The sequence below is a fragment of the Molossus molossus genome, unplaced genomic scaffold, assembly GCF_014108415.1.
Source record: "Molossus molossus isolate mMolMol1 unplaced genomic scaffold, mMolMol1.p scaffold_m16_p_6, whole genome shotgun sequence".
In the NCBI taxonomy this organism is placed as follows: domain Eukaryota; kingdom Metazoa; phylum Chordata; class Mammalia; order Chiroptera; family Molossidae; genus Molossus; species Molossus molossus.
In genome coordinates, this window is record NW_023425399.1 from 116,442,947 (window position 1) to 116,463,772 (window position 20,826).

The 20,826-nt window shown below is 53.7% G+C and overlaps 1 pseudogene; it reads left to right on the plus strand.

Moving 5' to 3' along the window:
* The first annotated feature begins 1,863 nt into the window (after positions 1-1,863).
* On the plus strand, positions 1,864-2,018 carry LOC118619328 (annotated as a pseudogene).
* Positions 2,019-20,826: the final 18,808 nt, after the last annotated feature.

Sequence of the window (20,826 nt, forward strand, 5' to 3'; positions counted from 1 at the left end):
CGGGGAACTCCTGAGTGATACCGTGATTTACATGGATGTAGACACCGAGGCGCCGCCCCCCATTACGGTGCTCTAGAATTATGCATAAAGAAATCAAAGGCAAGCGGCTAATCCTGGGAGCAGCACGTTCCCCAGCACCGGTGGCCACCAAGCAGTGCTAGTGACATCTTGTGGCTAGAGCCTGCGACAGCCCTCCCACACCTCCACCGTGAGGGCACAGCTGTCATGAGCTCCAGCCCTGCCAGCCCTCAGACATCAGCAGAGCCCTGGGGGTTCTGCCAACCTGCCAGGACCCCCCAGCGCATCCCCCGGAGGTCTCTCCGCCCACGTGGCCAAGCCTGGCCACTCCCACCGAAAGCCTTACAGTGGGGGAGAAGGTTACACCCTCTGGTGAAATTCCTTTTCAGTGTGAATCTAGGCAATGTTTGTGAAGGTCACCAAATAAGCTCTGTACGGAGAACAGCACAGGATACACACCGGTCGCAGGCTGGTTTAGAAGGAGCATCCTCGGAGCTGTGTGGACGCTGGATTTTCCCCACACACCACGTGGCAAAGACGCCAACGGTTCACACCCCTGCAATTTCCCAGCCCCTCCATTTTATCCAGGTGATTTTCAGGGATGTTTTTTGAATCAATGTGTTCTTGCCTGGATAATTTTTGAGTCGCTGATACTCAGAAAAATGTAATATTATTTAATGAAAGCAAATGTAACAAAGTAGTTCTTTTAAAAAAACTATGTTTCATGTTTAGATCCACCAAAGTCCTGAATACAAATGAATTTGCTTTACTTTGAGCACATACGATCTTTCAAATCTGACCCACTAAACACACTGCGTTGGTGTTCATTATTCCCATGGATAATTATTATCACACATCATTTTGACTACCAATTTTTCCATTGTAGGCATTTTATAACTATTGTTTAATTTACCTTCAGGACCATCTTTCAAGGTAGGAAATGAAGCCATTACCATGCCCCCCTTTTTTTTCAATAGAGTAAATAGAAATAGAAATAATTTATCTCCAAAGTTATGCAATTAGTAGCCTTGAGAGAATCTTAAAAGCAGCAAGAGAAAAGCAGTTAGTCACCTACAATGGAATTTCCGTAAGACTGTCAGGTGATTTCCCAACAGAAACTTTGCAGGCCAGAAGGGAGTGGCAAGAAATATTCAAAGTGATTAAAAAAAAAAAAAAAAACAAGCCCTGGCCGGTTTGGCTCAGCAGTTAGAGCGTCGGCCTGCAGTCCAGAGAGACCCGGGTTTGGTTCCCGCTAAGGGCATGTACCTCACTTGCAGTTTGTCCCCGGCCCTGGTTGGTCGTGCAGGTGGCAGCCACTCGATGTGTCCTTTTCACATTGATGTTTGTCTCTCTCTTCCTCTCTCTCCCTCCCAGTCTATCTGAACAAAAAATGGAAAAATATCCTCAGGTGAGGATATAAAAAAAAAAAAAAACAAGGACCTACAACCAAGATAACTCTACCCAGCAAAGCTATCATTTAGAATTGATGGACATACAATGAGCTTCCCAGACAAGAAAACACTAAAGGAGCTCATCACCAACAAACCAGTATTATATGAAAACAAACAGCCCAGGTGGTGTGGCTCAGTGGATGGAGTGCGTCCCATAGACTGGGAGATCCCGGTTCGATTCCCGGACAAGGCACGTGCCTGGGTTGCGGGCGTGCAGGAGGCAGCGAATCAATGTTTCTCTCTCATATTGATGTTTCTACCTCTCTCTCCCTTCCTGTCTCTTTAAAAAAAAAAAAATCAATAAAAATATATTTTTTTTAAAAAAAAGAAGAAGAAGAAAACACTTCCTTCTCTCTTTCTCTGCCATTGTGGTGCACGTGATTGTTCCTTCACTATGTCTTCTCACAAGACTTTCAGAATCAAGACTCCCTAGCCAAGAAACAAAAGCAGAATCGGCCCATTCCCCAGTGGATTCGGATGAAAACGGGTAATAAAATCAGGCACAACTCCCAGAGGAGACATTGGAGAAGAACCAAGCTGGGTCTGTAAGGAAGCACCCACGAGGTGCGCACATAGTTACCTGTGTCCAGGCTGCCCGCATCTTACCACATCGCTGCAATCATCACTACTGCCTGGACAGCTGGGCATTTTAATTGGGAAATTATTGGAAGCATTAGTTTTCTCTCTCTCTCTCTCTCTTTTCTTTCTGCAGTAGATTGGTTCAGTAATAAACATAAGACCCTTTAAACTGAAAAAGAAAAAAGAAAAGAAAAGAAAAAGGCAAAGAAAAAAATGAGGTTAAAAATATGAACAATAAAATGGCAATAAACACCTACCTATCAACAATTGGATGTAAAACACACAATATACCAACAAGCGGAACAGAAATGGACTCATAGATAGAGAACATTTTGACGGTTGCCAGATGGGAGGGGGATGGAGGGATGGGTGAGAAAGGTGAAGGGATTAAGAGGCACAGACTGGCTGTTACAGAACAGTCCTGGGGCAGCATGGGGGACACAGTCGATAACACTGTGGCCACCACGGATGGGGGCAGGTGGGCAGACATTTACCGGGTTGTCACCCGTAAGTTACACGATGTCCGATCACTGGGGTGTACACCTCAAACTAATCCAATATTGTGTGTCAACTGTACTGAAAGATAAATAGTAAATAAAACACTAGACACCCTCCCCCCTCTTGCTGAGGTCGGCACCCTCTCTGCCTTCCAGTCCTCTCGCGTAGCCTGAGGGCAGCCCAGTCGGCCCTGGGCAGGACTGGGCAGCTGAGGACCAAGCTGGTGCTGCAAATTCAAGAGAAGGGGCTCAGGGGAAGGTCCGCCCCCATTGCCCCCCACATACCGGGGCTCAGGCTGTACCCTGTGCAGCAGGGGGAGGGTCCCTTTGGTCTATGCAGATGGCCTGTCCTAAGAGGTGCAATGTGCCACCTGCTGACCCTCCACAGCGGCTTCTGGCCGTCTGACCCTCTGCACTCTGCCGACGCCTCGGGGAGAGGTCGGGTGGGGCTGGGTCAGGCCGAGACCCTCCCTTTGCAGGCAGGTCCTTCCTGCGGCCACTGAGGAGGAGGAACCTCTGACAGCGGGTGTCTCCGGGGAACTCTCTTCCCTATTCAAGCTTCAAAAGACAGTGAGAAGCAAAAAAGGGAGAGATTTGGAAGAAGAAACCGGTTAGAAATGGCCTGGAGTCGGAGGACTGGCAATGGGGAGGCTCGGGGCGTGCATGCCCCACTGTTCCCCTGGGTGCCACACACAGGAGGCATGTGTCCGGGGCACCCAGTAGCCACTCAGTGGGTGTGCAGCTACCGTGTCTCCTCCCACAGGCAAGAGACTCGGCACTTAACTGAAGGGTCTGCTTTTAGCGGATCACGTGGCCATTTTATCATCACAGCACTCGAGTAAATTCTAATCCACATCCGCAAGAGAAATGCCAAAAATATGCCCATGTGTTGACGACTTCTCTATGCATTCTGTCCCCATGGCCCACTGTCCCGTGGTCTGGACACCCCACAGTCCACGTGGTGCTGCAGCTTTCTCTTCAGGGGCTCAGAGGCCTGGGAGGTCCCCCCACATGTGGAACTATCATCACACTGGCTGCTGGCGTCCACCTCAGGGTCTTTGTACCTTTACCACTGACCTGGACTCAGGTGGTGGTTTCATTCCTTCTGGGCCCTGGATATAAGTTTACAAATAAACTGAAACCCATCCCTGGACAAGGGGCTCTGAGAAGTGCTTGGCGTGGTCCTTCCCCGGCGACACCCTCCATGGCATCTGTCCTGCGTACAGAGAACATCCCAGGCCTTGACCTTGAAGTCTGGGCCACCCGCGCAGACAAGAGCCCTCCTGCGAACAGTCGGAACACTCGCTTTCCTAACTCAAAAGCTTCCACTCAAATGTTAGCTGAGTAACTGGTGGTAGATAAGTGATCAAACAGGACAAAGAAAAAGTCTCCAGGAAATCATTTAAATCTCTCTGTTCCGCTACCAGTCCCAAGACAGATGGCAACTCAAGAAACGCGATGCCCAGTTCTGCACCCGGGGCCTCGGCTCCTCTCTGCACGCGGGCATCCCTGGTCACGAAGCCCCTCTCGGTGCAGAACGCAGCACGGGCTGCGAAACTCCTGACCAGCCTGAGACGGTCCTGTCACTGCTGTTCAAACGCTGTAAGTCAGGAAGCCGAACGCACCGCGCCGACCCCCGGGCATTTTAACTGGGACCGATGGTGAAAAGTGTGCATGAGCAGGAGGCACAGCAGAGCCCATCACCATGACCAGGAATGAAACGCGGGCCCTTCACAGAGCTGGAGACCCCCACGCCACCCCACCCCACCCACTGAAGACACATGCTTCTCCCAGCGTCAGGGCGGGGGCTGGAGGGTTTACGAAGCGACCCAGCCAAGCTCCTTACGTGCACGTTTTCAGTAGAGGACCAGTCTCTTCGCCTCCTTCCAATCGAGGTAAATGGGAAAAGAAATGCATTCTAAGGTGCACACTGACCCCCCATCTCTGTGTGGCCTCATTTCATAAAGCACAGCTCACTGGATGATAGATGGTGAAGCCACTTGGGCAGTAGCCAGTCACTCTCTCCTTCTGTTCGGAGACCTGCATCCAAATTCGAGCCTGTGAAATGGCTTGGGTGATCTTAATTTGACAGTTGTCAACATTTCAAAATCATTGCCAAGTTCAGCCACATGGAAGTCTTTGATCAGGCCTGGCTGTGCGGCGTGTGGCCGGGAGCTGCCAGTCCGAGCCGCAGAGCACACCTGTGCGCCCTTGCTCGTCATGTCTCATTAACGTCTCTCCACAGGATGGTTCCACGGGAGACAGAGCAATGGCACCTCAACAAGTTTGGTCCAAGAAGGAGCAAAACGCACAGGCGAAAAATTTCGGATAGTGGATGAAATGAACTAAATATTAAAAATCTGAAAATAAGAACGTAATTGCCCAGAATGTACACTTCCACATGGAAAAGAAAGGATATCATCGGGGACAAAACTGTCCACACTAAGAGTCACTTGTTCCGGGCACAGACATCTCAGTCTAAGCGAAATTCGAGGAAACTGAACTGACCCAACATCAGTAGAAAAGCAGTGAAAATAATCGTAGAAACAAGACTTTTCTGAGATGTGGCGCCTCCAAGACACCTTGCTGGCAAAGGAGGCTGGTGGTGCACAGAGTGGCCAAGGGGACGCGATCAAACCGGAGACGCGAAAACATCCCACGCGGCGCCCTGCAGAATTCTCTTCTTCGTTCCACAGGGTGCATGCGGTGACTCTCAAAACTGCTGCCATGGCCACTCGCAGGGTTTCTGGGGCCACTTGCCGTGGTGCTCGGGGGCAGGTGGGCTGAACCCCACTTTTTAAGCTGAGAGAGGAGCCCCTGGAAATCGGTGTGGACTTGGAGAAGGCCAGATTCTCTTTGCTCCAGGTAACTATCCGTGTACACATTCTTCAGATAGCAGGCCCAGATGTGTGAATAACTGCACCTGTGAGAGGGTCTTTACGGAAAACAGCTGGGGTCAGGATGCAGCAGGAAAGGTAATTCACTTCCTCGTGTTTATACAAAGCAAAATACGTCAATTCTCCAAAGCCTCTTACAGGCCGGGTGCTTTGTCGCATCTTCAACCCACACGATAGCCTCACAGACTCGTCCAGATTGGTCCCATTCTGCAGAGAAACTGAGGCCGAGAACCTGCTCAAGATCAAACAACGCATAACTCTTGACCTGGGCTTGGGTGACACCCTATCCTTTGATTGACGGCAAATGCACCAATAAGCTGTAGAGCAGGCCAACCGTTGCTAAGGTGTGGGTTACCGATTTAAATCCGAAGTTTGTGACGTTATTTCCAGCAGGAGACTTTCCTTCCAGGGAGTCCGCGGTCTTTTCCCGAGAAACCGTGCGGGTGCGTGTGTGTCTTATTTTCTAAAACTGGTCAAAGAGAAGGTTTTTTCCGGAGCAGAAAAGCTAAGCAGGCTGGAGCTAAGCTGCTCTCGGCTTCATTGTGTATCTTAGTCTGGCTCACGAACCGGCTATACATTACAATTACTTAAAGAAGTTCCCCGAAATACACTTCCTGGGCACCATCCCAGACATTTTAATTCAGTAAAAACCAATGCAGGTAGATGTGAAACACAAAGCAGAGGGTCCTCCTTAACCCACACACACCATTTTCCATGAAAATCAGAACAAATTAGATGCAGCCTTTACCACCGTGATTCAACATTTCTTTTCAGTGAAATAGGAAATAGGAAGAAAAGAGATACAGATGAAGAAAGACAAACTCGCACTTTCCTTACCAGTAAATCCACACTAATAAATTAAAATAGTCACCAACTAGGTCCTGCTATGTGAAAATACAAAAGTTAATGCACACCAGCAAAATAACAACAGCAAATGCAGAAACCAGGATTTACTTCTTATATACAACCGAAACTACCAGTTCCTGGGAATAGTACTGATAAGAAATGTACAATATCTGTATTAAAAATAGATAAAGTTTACTGGCAGACATAAAAGAAAATATAAATAAGTGTAAAAATCATGTTACGAGATGGGTCAACGTTGAAATATGCCGTTTTTCCCACTTGAGTTAATGAACTCCATAGAATCCCAATTGCTAACCTAAGAGAATTTAAACTTAATCAGCTAATTCCAATTTACAGCTAACTGAGGAAATTCACAAGACAACTACTGGACTTAAAGTGACCAAATCTAAATTCTGTTCCAACCCTTAGCCGACCTGTCCATGCGCAGAGAAACCCCAGGAAGACGGACTTCAGGAGGGAGGCTGTAAGACACGTGGCAGTTTTCACCTGGCCGGGTTGGTTAACTACGGTAACACTCTTCACAGGAACGTAATAAAATGTAGCCTCTGCAACACTGACACCAGCCCTCTTAAGTTTACAACCAAAACTTAGTCGACAAGGAGACAAAGTATCAGAAGAACGTGACCACAGTCAAGGAAAAAAGCAGTCAATAAACACCGGCTCCCAGGTGACCTAAATGTTTGCATGAGCCGAAAACAGTCTTAAATCCTACGTTACGATTATGTTCAACAGCGTAAAGAAAACGTCATAATGAACAGAGGAAAATGGGAAACACAGCAGAGAAAGGAGCTGTTAAAACAACCAAATGGAGATTACAGAACGCAGAGCTCGAGTGACTGAGATATAAATCCCCTGAAAATGACACGGAGCAGAGAAAAACTTCAGGACACGGAGCAGAGGGTTACAACAATGCATCTGAGGAAGAGACGAGGGGAAGGGAGAGGGTCTCAGAGGCCGGAAGCAGAATTGCAAGTGGTCTAACATACATGTAATTGGAGTCCCAGAAAGAAAAAAGGAAGAAAAAAAATTTAAGAAATAATGGGTGGAAATTCCCCAATTTAGTGAAAAAAAATCTGTTTAATCATCCAAGACTCTCGATTCCCAACTGATTCTGTTTCTCTGGAGATCAGCAATAGGACTAAGTGTAAATATAAAAGGAAATTAGAAAATATTTACAAGCGAATGATAATAAAAACTACAGCACATCAAAAATTATTAGGTGAATTTCAAGCGGAGCTTAGAGGAACTTTTGTAAATTTAACCGTTTTTCTTAGAAAAGAAGAAAGGTTTAAAATAAATGACCTAAGTTTCCACCTTTAGAAACTATAAAAGGAAGAACAAATTAAACGTACAATGAGTAGGGTTGGATCCTGCTGTGAACACCGTCTGCTAAACTGTTACCCTCCGCACAATGGCAGAGTCTGAACTAAAAAAAGGTTTCAAAGTAGCCCTGGCTGGTTTGGCTCAGCGGTTAGAGTGTCAGCCCAAGGACCAAAGGGTATTGGGTTCAGTTCTGGTCAAGGGCACATACGTGGGTTGCAGGTTCAGTCCCCAGCCCTGGTCGGGGTCGTGGGGGAGGTAACCAATCGATGTCTCTCTCTCTCTCTCTCTCTCTCTCTCTCTCTCTCTCTCCATCCTCCCTCCCTCCCTTCCACTCTATCTAAAAACTCAATGGAAAAATATCCTGGGGTGAGGATTAACAAACAAACCAAAAAGGTTTCAAAGTAAAAAAACGTTATGCCACGGAATTGGACAACCTACATGAACAGAACCAAGTCCTTGGCCACAAACTTACCCAAACTAACACAGATGAAACGGAGTATCTGACAGACCTACAGGTGTTAAGAAATGTAACTCAGCACTGAGTGACTCAGTCTCCTCCTGTGTCTTCCCCTGCCTGCTCTAGCCCACCCCCACACCACAGGACCGCCCACAGGACCCCCCAACCAGCAGCCTTGGGACACATCGATTCCAGAAATAGACCCCACGTGTGTGATCAAGTGATCTTGAAACAGACTTCCGAGCAATTAAATGGAGAACAGGAGTCTTTTTTTAATGGCTCTGTAGCAATTGGATATGGGGAAAAAAATAAGGGCCCTCGACCTCTGCTTTCCACGATACACAAGGTCGGTCTGCGCAGCACACACCTCATCATAACAGCTCATCTCTAGTTTCTAGGAGAGGACAGAAGACAGTACCCCCAGGACGTGGGGGAGGGGCAACGCTCTCCACATGGGAGCCGCAGAGTCTGTCCCGAGAAATGAAGCTTTGTGGGAGCCGATGGGAAACTGCTCATCTTAGTCCGGAACAGAGACCTGAGTTTTGCAGAAGAGAGCATCTCGGGCTGAGCTGTCACTGTGCTGTGGACGTCCCCGGAAAGCTCACCCACGTGCGGGAGCGGGGGGTGGGGGGGTTGATTGTAATTAGTGTTCTCAAAACGAACAGTTTCCGACTGAAAATATTAAGCCTCAACTCTGTGAGTTTGGCATGGTAGGTATTATGATGTCCTACCGATAAATTCCAGTAAGTTTTAGGAATTGGAACGAATCGAGCACAAAGGCCAAGTCCGTCTGAAAGACTGAACGTCAGCACGGCGCTAACGTTTTCTTAGCATGGTCTTAGCTATTTTCCTTCCCCAAAGTATCAAGAATCGGGGCTCTGGCTTCCCGAGCGCAGGGGTCCATCCCCCGCCCGCTTGGGGGTGCCGGGTCCCTCTGCAAATGCTCGGGGATCCGAACAGGGAGCAGGACGCACTGAGCAGACTGGGGCCCCTCCTCCCTGGGACATGCTCTCCGCTGGTGGTGGCCAGAGCGGCCACGGCCTTTTCAGCCGGACGGCGACCGGCCTCTGAAAGGGCCGCTGCTGCTCCCGTCTGACCGGAGGAAACGCCCTCCCCTCCTTCGTGCTGAGGGGATCGACCCGAAGGGAACGGTCGGGGGCACGGGGCTGGAGGAGGACTCAGCTCACTGAGACGCTGAACCGGCCACGTCTGCTCTGTGGAAACAGGACAACAGAGGCTGTGGCCTGCGTCTGTCCATAGTTCCTTTCTGTCCCCCTCGACCGGCTCATGCTGGGAAAATCTTCAGAGGCGTTAGAATCAAACACTGAAAGTCAAAGAAATGGAGGGGGACGGGGCTTATTTTTGTTTACACTTGGGGGGGGGCCTAGTTGCTGAGAACAACAGGCAGAGAGAAAACCCACCCGAGTCTGCTGTGAAAGGCGGGAGGATCCCAAGCCGTCTCCCGGGCGGAGAGATGTCTCTGGAGCCCCAGAGCCAGGAAGGAACCGGGGAAAGCCGAAGGAGACATCAGGATGTGGAACGTGTGTGGGACGTGGGACGTGGGCGTGGAAGGTGTGTGGGACGTGGACATGGAACATGTGCGGGACGTGGGCGTGGGCATGGAAGGTGTGCGGGACGTGGGCGTGGAAGGTGTGTGGGATGTGGGACGTGGACATGGAAGGCATGCAGGACGTGGGCGTGGAACGTGTGCGGGACGTGGGCGTGGAAGGTGTGCAGGACGTGGGCGTGGAAGGTGTGTGGGACGTGGACATGGAAGGCATGCAGGACGTGGGCGTGGAAGGTGTGCGGGACGTGGGCGTGGAAGGTGTGCAGGACGTGGGCGTGGAAGGTGTGTGGGACGTGGACATGGAACATGTGCGGGACGTGGGCGTGGGCATGGAAGGTGTGCAGGATGTGGGCATGGAACATGTGCGGGACGTGGGCGTGGAAGGTGTGCGGGATGTGGGATGTGGGATGTGGGACGTGGACATGGAAGGTGTGCGGGACATGGGCGTGGAAGGCGTGCAGGACGTGGAATGTGCAGGCAGGAGGGGTGCCCAGGGAAACCCAGGCACACACAGCAGGGCAGCGTTTGTGGGGTGAGAACCAAAACGCAGAGCCAGACGCGCATCAGAGCGACTGACAGGCACAGGCGCTGGATCTGGAGAGAACCGTGAATTACAGTCAAAGGGACAGAACCGGGAGCGGTCTGATTTAAACCTGTAGAGACCCTTCCGGCCAGACACCGTGAGCTTTCAGTCTGAAAGTAGGGACAGGACCAGGGCCCAGGGGAGTGTCGGGCCTTAGCTCTGGTGAGTGAGGCCAACGCAAGGCGGGTCCGATGCTTTGCACAGCTGCAGGCAAGGACTGGAGACCCTTTGCTAAGGAAGCTGCGAGTCCCGCGCTCTCTCTTTAGGAAGGTGAAGGACACGGCCGTCGCGGAGAGGAGGGGCGTCTCTGTTACAGGGCTGCACCTTTGACCGGCCGGGACCTGGGAAACACCAGCACTTGCTGGGCCTGCAAAGCAGCCCCCGGAACACACGGTCTCTTGGCAGGACCTCCGAGCTGCGGAAAGGTCCCGTCCCCTGAGGAGACACGGGGCTGACAGGCGCAGGGTCGTGAACTGAGCATTCCAGAAGATGCCACACACCCCGCCACGGAATGGGGTGGATTCCTCAGGAAATGAAACACTGGCTTTAACTGCATCCCACCTGTTCATGTTTCCGTCTCTGTCGCTCGGAGCATCATCGGGAAGCCCCCAAAACTGGAAAAGGAAAACTCGCTCCCGGCGACAAACCCTCCACTCTCCCGAGTGGAAGCCGCGGCTGAACGACCCTCCTCTGTTGAAGGTGTAAATAGCACAGGGCGTGTGGGAAGCTCCCCCTTTCCCACTCATTACTGTCACCGACTTGAAAAGAAGAAAGCAGAGGTCACTTATTAGAGGTTATTTTTCATGCAAAACAGCCCATGTTCGCTGTCATTCAGGAGGAGTTCGTCTCCGCCCTGGCTCCCGTATTAACGGGGCTTCAGGTCATCACCTTTTATTGGCGTTTGCAGTTCCAGAACCTCTGATTACTGCCGTATTTACATACCCTCCCCGAAAAGGCTCCTCTGTGCAATGCAGGAGGTGGTGTGGGTTTGTCTGGCCTTCAAGATGGACTCGCAGGAACTGCGGATCGAAAGCGCTGCGCCTTGAACTAGACTGCTCTGCCCGAGTCCCTGCGAGGCCGGCCAGCCCTTTACAGATGGGCCAGCTTCCCCCAGGGACAGGCAGGGAGGCCTTCCCAATGTCAGCAATCGAGGCCACTCACCCAAGCCACCGTGACCATCGGTCCCATTTAGAGGTCCCTGCAGAAGAGGGATATTCCTGCCCCGATCATCCTGGATTGAGCGGCCTCGGCGGGATCTGAATGGTGGAAATTCACTGGAACTGGGCAGAACACAGATGGATTCCTGCATGGTCATCCTCTGGTGGAGGTCGCCCACCGGGGACGCGGAGATCACCCCCAGAGGGAGCGTCTGGGTCTTGCGTTCCAGGCTGAATCTGCTCTCTCCTCACAACTTGCCGGATCACGTTGTCCCCCTCCTGAGATGGGGCCTGTCGCCTCCGGCCACAGGAGATGGCGTCGGACTGCTGTCCTCCAGCACGAACAGGTGCCCAGCGTCCACCCAGCCTGGTGCTGGCTGCAGATGAGATGTTGAGAATAAAGCTGAGGGCAGAAAAGGCGTCCGTCGCTGCGGCCGGGGTCTGCCGAGGAGCCCACGGGGGAGCCCTCGGGGTCCCGCCGCCAGAGCCCGAGGGGCGTTGTCCGCTTCAGAAACGGAGTCTGCAGTGTCCCCTGACCGGGGGTTTGAGCCGCACCGTGGTTGTGAGAAGACGGGGTTGCTGCTGTCTTCTTCCACAGACGGGCTCCCTTCTGGGAAGCTGCACCTTGGTTTGCCCCGTGTGATTCCTCTTTCAGAAAAGATCTTCTCCCACCCACTCCTTCCCGCCCAAAATTGCGGGCGTCGTTTAAACTCTGTTTGCTGGAGAGAAGAGTCCGGTGAAGACACAACTGTGTTTATTTCGTCCTTACTCTCTCCCCTCTGCGCCGAGTCGTGGGATCTGCCCGCCCCAGAGAGAGGGCAGGACCGGGCTGAGGGACACAGCGCCAGACGGCAGCAAGGGCGTGACCTGCGGGTGGCTCCCACCTCACCTCCTTCCCGGGGCAGAACGTTAACCCTCCGACCTCCTTCCTCAGACCTGGACTCACCTGCTCATCTGGTGACCCCCCTCACCCCCCAGCGCCCCACCCTGCTCCTCCCCTCGCGGCTTCCGTCTTTCCAACTGGCCTCCACCTGGATGGAGCCTTTTAAAAACTTGTTGCCGCCTAATACCCCTTCGTTTTCCAAGCACGGACCTGCGACAGCAAATGACAGTGGACTGCACCTTCCACCAGAACAGGACACCGTCTCCGCGCGCCGTCGGCAAGGGGATGTTTTGAAAGTTGTGTCTGGAAGAACGTGGAAGCTTCAGCTGGGGTAGCGGCCAGCATGGCTGAAATAATGCACATTTTCTTGGGGAGGAAACTTCAGGCTCTTTTTTCCCCTGACTTCCACAAAAGCCGGTTTGCAAAGAGAAATGAACAGCTCTCGCTCATTACGCGCCGGCGGTTTGCCGATTGGTGCCGCCTGCGTTCTGCCCACGTGGTAACCCTCCCGTCTCTGTGTCTGCAGGTGGAGGTTTCCTTCTCCTTTGGGACCCTGAACTTGCCCAAAATCATGCCTGGGCTGATGATCCCGAGAAAGGGGGTTGGAATTTCTTCGGTCTGACCCCAAGCCAGTCCTCTTGACTGTGAGGTCGAGAAAGATGTGTGTTTCCTATCTGTCCGTAGCTTCACGCCCTGCACCTCAGGTGTGACGGACAGGCCATCACAGACCACTTCTTCTGAGGGAGATCGGACCCATCCGGGCTCAAGGCGGCCCGGGCAGGAAGGAAGCCGTCGTGTCTGACCGAGAAGGCAGTGGGGGGCTGCCGTCCGTGCAGCGCAGACTGGCTGCACCAGCTCCGTTGCGCGGGATCTTCCCGGCCAATCAAAATGCAGCTGCAGACATATGTTCCCAAAACAGATGCAAACGGCTCCAGGATCAGCCGCTGTTTGGAACCACTTTTATGACTGTGGGGAGTCACGGAGTCTGCCAAAGTCAAAAATTGTTGTGCAAAGAAGCAGAACAAACATCTGACCCAAAGAGCCAGCTGAGCGCCCCGCACACAGGTCTCGCCACCCATGTTCCCGGCAGCTGAGCCTCCTACCAACCGCTCTGAGCAAATCTCCAAAAATTACACAGGCTGTGAGCAGGCCGCCTGAGAGGGAAGGAGGACCCCGGCACCCCCAAAGGAGGGCACCACCCCATGGCATCCAGCAAACCCGCAGTGCATCCGAGCGGGGCCACCACCGTGCCGAGGTCTAAGTGACCGCCATGGACGTGAGTGACAAGGCCACAGCCCTGCCGTCTGGGCACACATCACACCCTGTGCTGTTTCGTTTCCATCCTTGGGGCAAAGCTAACGTTACGGTTAGAAGAAACCAGCACGTTTCATTTCCGCAGACGGGCTTCCCCTCGGTCACCCGAGGGGGCGTGAATGGCGGCTGTGGCGGGCGGGAAAGGGAGCAGGTGTGTGCAGAGCTCCGGGAGGGTGGGCATGTGGGGAGGACACGTGACGACGGGCGGGGGGTGGCTGTGTCCTCTCAGGTCACCCAGGCACTGGGACAGCTGTTTCCGCTGGACAGCCACCTCCCTTTCTTTGGAACAGCAAAGAGGAGGCATTCAGATGATCCCCTTGATCCTGCTCTGAGATGAGGGGACTCCCCCTGCGCAGCAGAGGACGGGGTGCAGGCGCCTGGGCGCCCAGGGGAAAGGGGGGAGGGGCAGGACTCCGAGTAGGACCACCCAAAGCCAAACGCAGTTCTGCAACAGCGCCTCTGGGACCATCCCTCTCCCCAGAGAGAAGCGGGGGGACACGTGTCAGGACCAGGGGTTTTCTCGTCCACGGGAACGTTGGCGGGACGGATCCCCGGCACTTTTGAACAGATACGCATGCGTTTGTGAAGGGCACCTCACAGCACTTCCCCGTGAAGACACTGAGCAGCGCTCCGGGCTCTCGGCGGGCGCCCTGGGGGACACCTCGCGCGACAGACTTCACACCCATACGGCACCGTGTCTCCCATTCAGAGTCCCATCAGGGTCCAGGCCCAAGTCCCACGACAAAGTGCCTACGGGAGGACACTGCAGGACAGACGCGGGCCGAGCCGGTTTTAAAAATCAGGTGCAAATAGACATGGTTTCGTGTGTGTGGTGCGGTGGTCGAACAGCGGGAGGCAAACCGTCCCGTGTCCTGCCCCCGGACATCCGCTCAGCCTGTGAATCCACGGGACACAGACAGCGCGGGCACGGTGCCCACAGGCTCCTTCTCCACACCGCCTTCTTTCCCTTCTCTAGAAACGCTCGTCCCCAGGAAGAAAACGGCCGGACCCTGAAGCTCCGACAGGTACATAAGCACAATCCGTTGCACGAACGCTTTTCCGTCCTCTTCCGCTGGGGTTTCATGCACAGAACATCTACAACGGACCTTCGCGATCCCGTGGAGCACCTCTGCCTCCTGCTCACACAGCCCGTCAAACGCACCGTGAGAGTCGTGAGCATCTTCTCCACCCGCGGTGACCCTGGCCCGGGCCCCGGTGCCTTCCACTGGCGGCTGGACTGTGACCGTGAGCGGAGCCAGGGCACGGCGCGGGCACCTTGCCGCTCACGCACACTGGACCTTCCTGGACACTTGCTCATCGAACAGTCCTCCTTTCAGACCCTGTCAGCACGTCCAAGAGGCCGCTGCCCTGTTTACCGGTGAGACAGAAAAGGTAACTCCCCACGGCTCCGTCCGTGAGAAGCGTGGTGAGCGCACCGGACATTGGTGAGCGGCCCCGGGGCAGCTTCTGCCCCGTGGGTTCCGGGGGAGGTGCAGAGAGGCCATCGGCTGTGCCCCGTGTCACCGTGCTTCCTAACACATCACTCCCAGCCCCCAGGTCGCTCTGCCCCCGGAAGTGTGACATTCAGCGAATTCGTGAAGACTGCGGGAGGAATGGACACTCCCAAGAGGGACGCCTCGGTTCCCTCCCGTTTCCCTCGGGCCTTAATCGAATCCTTTCCCTGGTTCCGAAGCGGTTTTGTGCACAGGCTCTGTAACCAGGGGACGGGCCACACGGACCCCGGGCTGAGACCACCCGGGCCTGAAACGCTATGAAGTGTTGGGGGTTCACAGGGCGTGTGCGTCATCCCGGGGCTGCGATCCCCCTGCCGGCCGCCGCCAGCAGACTGCTCGCAAGAGCCTGCCGCTTCCGTCTGGTCCTGCTCCACTGAAAATGCAAAATTAAAGGAAAACGAGGAGAGTGTAATATTGCCAGGGAATGTGATTGATCACATTGTGTCATGTTACGAGGTCTAATATTATAAACTGAGTTTTATGTTACTCTCTTCTAACAGTGACACATTTAACATTTTAAGACTGGATATAATAATTTTATGGGGTGAAAGGGATATTATTAGATGATTATACTGTAGTACTTTGTCAAATTCCTGTTTATTAAATACAAAAAAAAACTACAATAAAAATAAGGAAATCCCGCCTTCCGTCGCGGGAAGCAGCAGCCCCTTCCCTGACTCACGCCTTCAGCACTGCGCTCTCTGGCCCACGCGGGGGCCGAACCCCGTCGCCACGGCGTCGGACAGAGCGCTGTGCAGACCACTCCGATCTGGGAATTATCCGGACGGCTGTGCGTGTGTGTTTTACATGGGGACGTAGTGTTGGTACGAGATCCCCCCCTCGCCTCCATGGGTGAAGGGAACAGCACGGGTCTGGCCCCGGGTCCCTGCGCGGACCCCAGAGGGTTAGCCAGGACACCACGACAACGCGGGGTGAAGCAGAGTGTATGTGCAGCTGTTGCTTTTTAAAGAAAACCGATCAACCCGCCGAACCAAGGAAGAAAAGATGTTAGAAGTGAGAGCTTTGCTCCGAATCGGCGATGTTTTCTGGAGACTCGGACTCCTGGCCTCGCTTCCCAGGGGAACGGGTCCCCTCGAATGGAAAGGCTTGAGGCTGTCAAGCGGCCGCACTGGGCTTGCTGGGAGAAAACACCTTGACGTTTTGCTCGGGGGTATGATTCCCACACACTGCGTCCTCGGAGGCGGGCCCTCGGAGTGCGGGGCTCTCCCGTGGCCGCGGTGGTCTGAGGACCAGGGAATAATAGCTGCAGAGCTGGGACACCGCCTGCTCCCTTTGCATGGCGGACCTGCTCCCGCTCCGGGCTCAGCCCCGTTAGCCCTTCTTGGGAAGACTCCTGGAGAGGTCAGCTGAGTCCGGTGACCCGACGCCATCGACCCTCCCGTCTACACAGCGCAGTGTGTTCTGATGGCCGGTCCAAGTGTCTGTCTCCCTGCACCCTCGGTCCCGAGGCCAAAAACACATCTCTTATGCTTGTGCGTTCAGTCTCTTAATGAAGGGGCGGGGCCACCACCTCCCACCATCGCCCGACACACACCTGCCCCAACCAGTGCCCGGCGTGTGGCAGCTGCTCCTTGAACTTGCCGCAAGGTGAGCGGCCAAGTGGGCGAGGCTCATGGGCTGCGTCCATCCACAAGGACTCTGCTCACGCTCAGCATCCACGGCCTGAGGCCTGACCACGTCCACCCAGACACGCTGCCACACTGGAGAGGTCCCCGCCCCCGCTGTGGAGTGGGTGTGCCCAGAGCCTTCGAACAGACTCCGGGGCCAGACAGACCCTAGTCCAAGTCCTGGTTCTGTGACTTCTTCGTGGGCGGCATGTGCTGAGTCAGTTAACCTCTCTGAGCCCAGAGGAGACCCTAACGCCTCCAGGTCGCCAAAGTGCGAGTCACACGACCAAGCTGGCCTGCTATTGGGACCTATAAACACCATGTGTCTGTGAGGGACGCAACAACAGGTGTGGACTCGAACAACTCATTGAAATGCCACACAAAGCAAGGTGGGGGGACAGGAGAGAGGAAAAGCCAGCTCCGAACTCGGAGAGAGAGAAACCGTCAGGAGACGTTTCGGGGTTCAGCTGCACGGTCGCGGACGCTGTGATCTCTGAACGTGTTGAGGGGGAGCCGTGGACCCGAACGCAGACGGTGCCCGGTGTCTGTTTTCACTGGGTGGTTGCAGAGACACACCGCCAGCCTCCCGGGGCCGGCAAAGAACAGCGTTCTCTGCTTCGCGGCGAACGGAAACCCTTGCTCCTCCCTGACGTCACGACACCCCTAAATCCTGCAGAGAGAGAAGATGTGTTGTTGGCTATCTCTTTGTCCCGTAACTTAAAAAAAATAATTTTAAACATCAGATTCCCACCAAAGCAAATTGAATAGAACCAGAAATGTCAAAAAATAAAAAAATAATAATTACTATTCTGGAAGAAATGACTATAAATCCTCATAAGCATATCCTTTAGGTCTAAGCCCAAGTGTGGGCTGACGTGGGGCACACGTAGGACCTCAGAAACCAATCCGTTGGTGTCCCTCCAATGCAGCGTCACCACAGTGCATCGGACCCCTGACCCTGGCATCTTGTCTACCGCACTGTCCTTTCGGGGGACTTTCTGTGCCCACACCCTGCGAGGGGTGTTCTCTCGTTGCTGCTGGTGACAGGTAGAGACGCGGGGTTTCTCTTGGCTCCAACTGAAACCAAAGAGACACCCGTCTCATCAATGAGGGTGTTGGCTGGGAACACTTAGGTTGCATTTCAAATTGTCAAAAATTATAAAGCAGCCATTTTCCAAGCCCTAGCACACCGAGCTAATTGCAGGGACTATTTTATATTATGACACGGCACGGCATGACGGTGCACACGGACCTGTCAAAACAAATAAACCGCTCCTGAAATGGGGTCTGTCGCGGAGAGAGCTGAATGGGGAGCAGAGGCCCCTCTCCAGCCATCGGCATCCGACCCGGAGGGAAACAGCAGAACCCGGGCTCTGACGGGCACACCAGCGGGCACACCAGAGGGCACGTCGGAGGCTCCACAGCGACGGGAGGGAGGGGACGGGCGGACAGCATCATGCCCCCTGGCTCCCCGGTGATAGATCCAGGGAGGGGACGGGCGGACAGCATCATGTCCCCTGGCTCCCCAGTGATAGATCCAGGGAGGGGACGGGCGGACAGCATCATGTCCCCTGGCTCCCCGGTGATAGATCCAGGGAGGGGACGGGCGGACAGCATCATGCCCCCTCGCTCCCCGGTGACAGATCCAGGGAGGGGATGGGGGGACAGCATCATGCCCCCTCGCTCCCCGGTGATAGATCCAGGGAGGGGACAGGTGGACAGCATCATGCCCCTGGCTCCTCGGTGATAGATCCAGGGAGGGGACGGGCGGACAGCATCATGCCCCTCGCTCCTCGGTGACAGATCCAGGGAGGGGACAGGTGGACAGCATCATGCCCCCTCGCTCCCCGGTGATAGATCCAGGGTGTGACAAAGACCGGAGACGGGAAAGGAGAGCCTTCTCGAGCCGTTGGGCTGGATTCGGTCAGGGTCACCTAAGTGCAGATTGGTTTAGAACTAAAATTGCTACCTTCTTGTTTTTAACCAGAGATGAGAAAATGGACCAGAAAACGGCAAACAGACCATACTTGACGTCATCATAAAAAGAGAATTTAACAGAAGGGGCCCGCGGTCCAAGGAAGCGTATGAAATGTGTGAAGAGACCCTGAGCGGGGGTGAAGGCCAATGGGACCACACACTTGGCCAGAACGGAGATCAAAGGACAGAACCTTCGTCCAGGGGCATTTGACGAGGTCTCCACGGCCTTTCAAAGGGCAGCAGTTTCTTTTTTTTTTTTTTTTTTTTAGAGTGGGAGGGAGAGAGAGGAAGGGAGAGAGAGAAACATCGACGTGAAGGGACACATCGAGTGGCTGCCACCCGCACGACCAACCAGGGCCGGGGACAAACTGCAACCGAAGTACGTGCCCTTAGCGGGAACCGAACCCGGGTCTCTCCGGACCGCAGGCCGACGCTCTAACCGCTGAGCCAAACCGGCCAGGGCTCAAAGGGCAGCAGTTTCAAATGCAGTGTACAGACCGAAGAAGGGATGAGATGTAAACCAGACATGAGTGCGCAAAGGATGCGGCTCAGAGCTCTGCTCTATCATTTTTTTAAGCAGAAAATAATCTCTAGGCCCACCCGGCAGAGCTGGCTGAGTAAGCAACACCCACAGACAGGTGGCTTTGCAACAGTGCATGAGACGTTGCAGGTACGAACCCACCAGCATGATGATGCTCACAGGACAGACCTCCACACGCATGAGCGGGGCATGAAGGGGACCGCAGTCAGAGCGGCGGCACATCCCGTGACCTGAGCATCACGCCACACGTGGGCACGCGGTGGAGGCGTGTTTCTGACACGCTCCCAGCTGCCCCTTCACGGCGGGAGTCCAGACTGTTACTTTTCTTGTTGCTTACCTTTCTTCATTAATTTTGTTGTTGTTGTTAATCCTCACCTGAGGATATTCTTTTCCGTTGATATTTTCAGAGAGAGTGGAAGGAAAGGAGAGAGAGAGAGAGAGAAAGTTCGATGTGAGAAAGACACACCGATTGGTTGCTTTCCTCATGCACCCGACTGGAGCCGGGAAGGAACCTGCCATCAAACTAAAAATCCTTTGGTCCTCGCGCCGACGCTTTAACCACTGAGACACACTGGCCAAGGCTCTTTATTAACTTTTTTTAAAAATTAACATGTTTTTCCCAGCCAGCGTGGCTCACTGGTTGAGTGTTGACCCTGTACCAAGAGGTCGCTGGTTCGATTCCCGGTCAGGGCACATGCCCAGGTTGTGGGCCTGATCCCCAGTGGGGGGCGTGCAGGAGGCGGCCAATCGATGTTCTCTCTCATCGATGTTTCTATCTCTCTCTCCCTCTCCCTTCCTCTCTCTAAGATCAATAAAGAAAAAATAAATAGCCCTGGCCGGTTTGGCTCAGCGGTTCGAGCGTCGGCCTGCGGTCCAGAGAGACCCGGGTTCGGTTCCCGCTAAGGGCACGTACTTCGGTTGCAGTTTGTCCCCGGCCCTGGTTGGTCGTGCGGGTGGCAGCCACTCGATGTGTCCCTTCACGTCGATGTTTCTCTCTCTCTCTCCCTTCCTCTCTCTCCCTCCCACTCTGTCTGTGCAAAAAATTGAAAAGTATCCTCAGATGAGGATAAAAATAAATAAATAAATAAATAAATAAATAAATAGCCCTGGCCGGTTTGGCTCAGCGGTTCGAGCGTCGGCCCGCGGACCGTAGAGTCTCGGGTTCGGTTCCCGCTAAGGGCACGTACCTCAGTTGCAGTTTGTCCCCGGCCCTGGTTGGGGTCGTGTGGGTGGCGACCACTCAATGTGTCTCTCTCACATCGATGTTTCTCTCTCTCTCTTCCTCCCTCTCTCCCTCCCGCTCTATCTGAAGAGAAATGCAAAAATGTCCTCAGGTGAGGATAAAAAAAAAGCAAAATAAATAAATGAAACCTCTTTCCTTTGGCTATTCCATAGGATCTGTGGCAAGAACATCTTTAAAATAAATCAGCATGTTTAGTCTGGTGTTCAAGGGGAGTCATCTGAGATAAAGTGAGTGAGTGAGTGAAGGCACCACGGACACTAAGACAAGACGACGAGACCCCCCGCGGAGCGGAGGCGGGGCAGGCGGCGGCCTGGACACCCTTCCACGGAG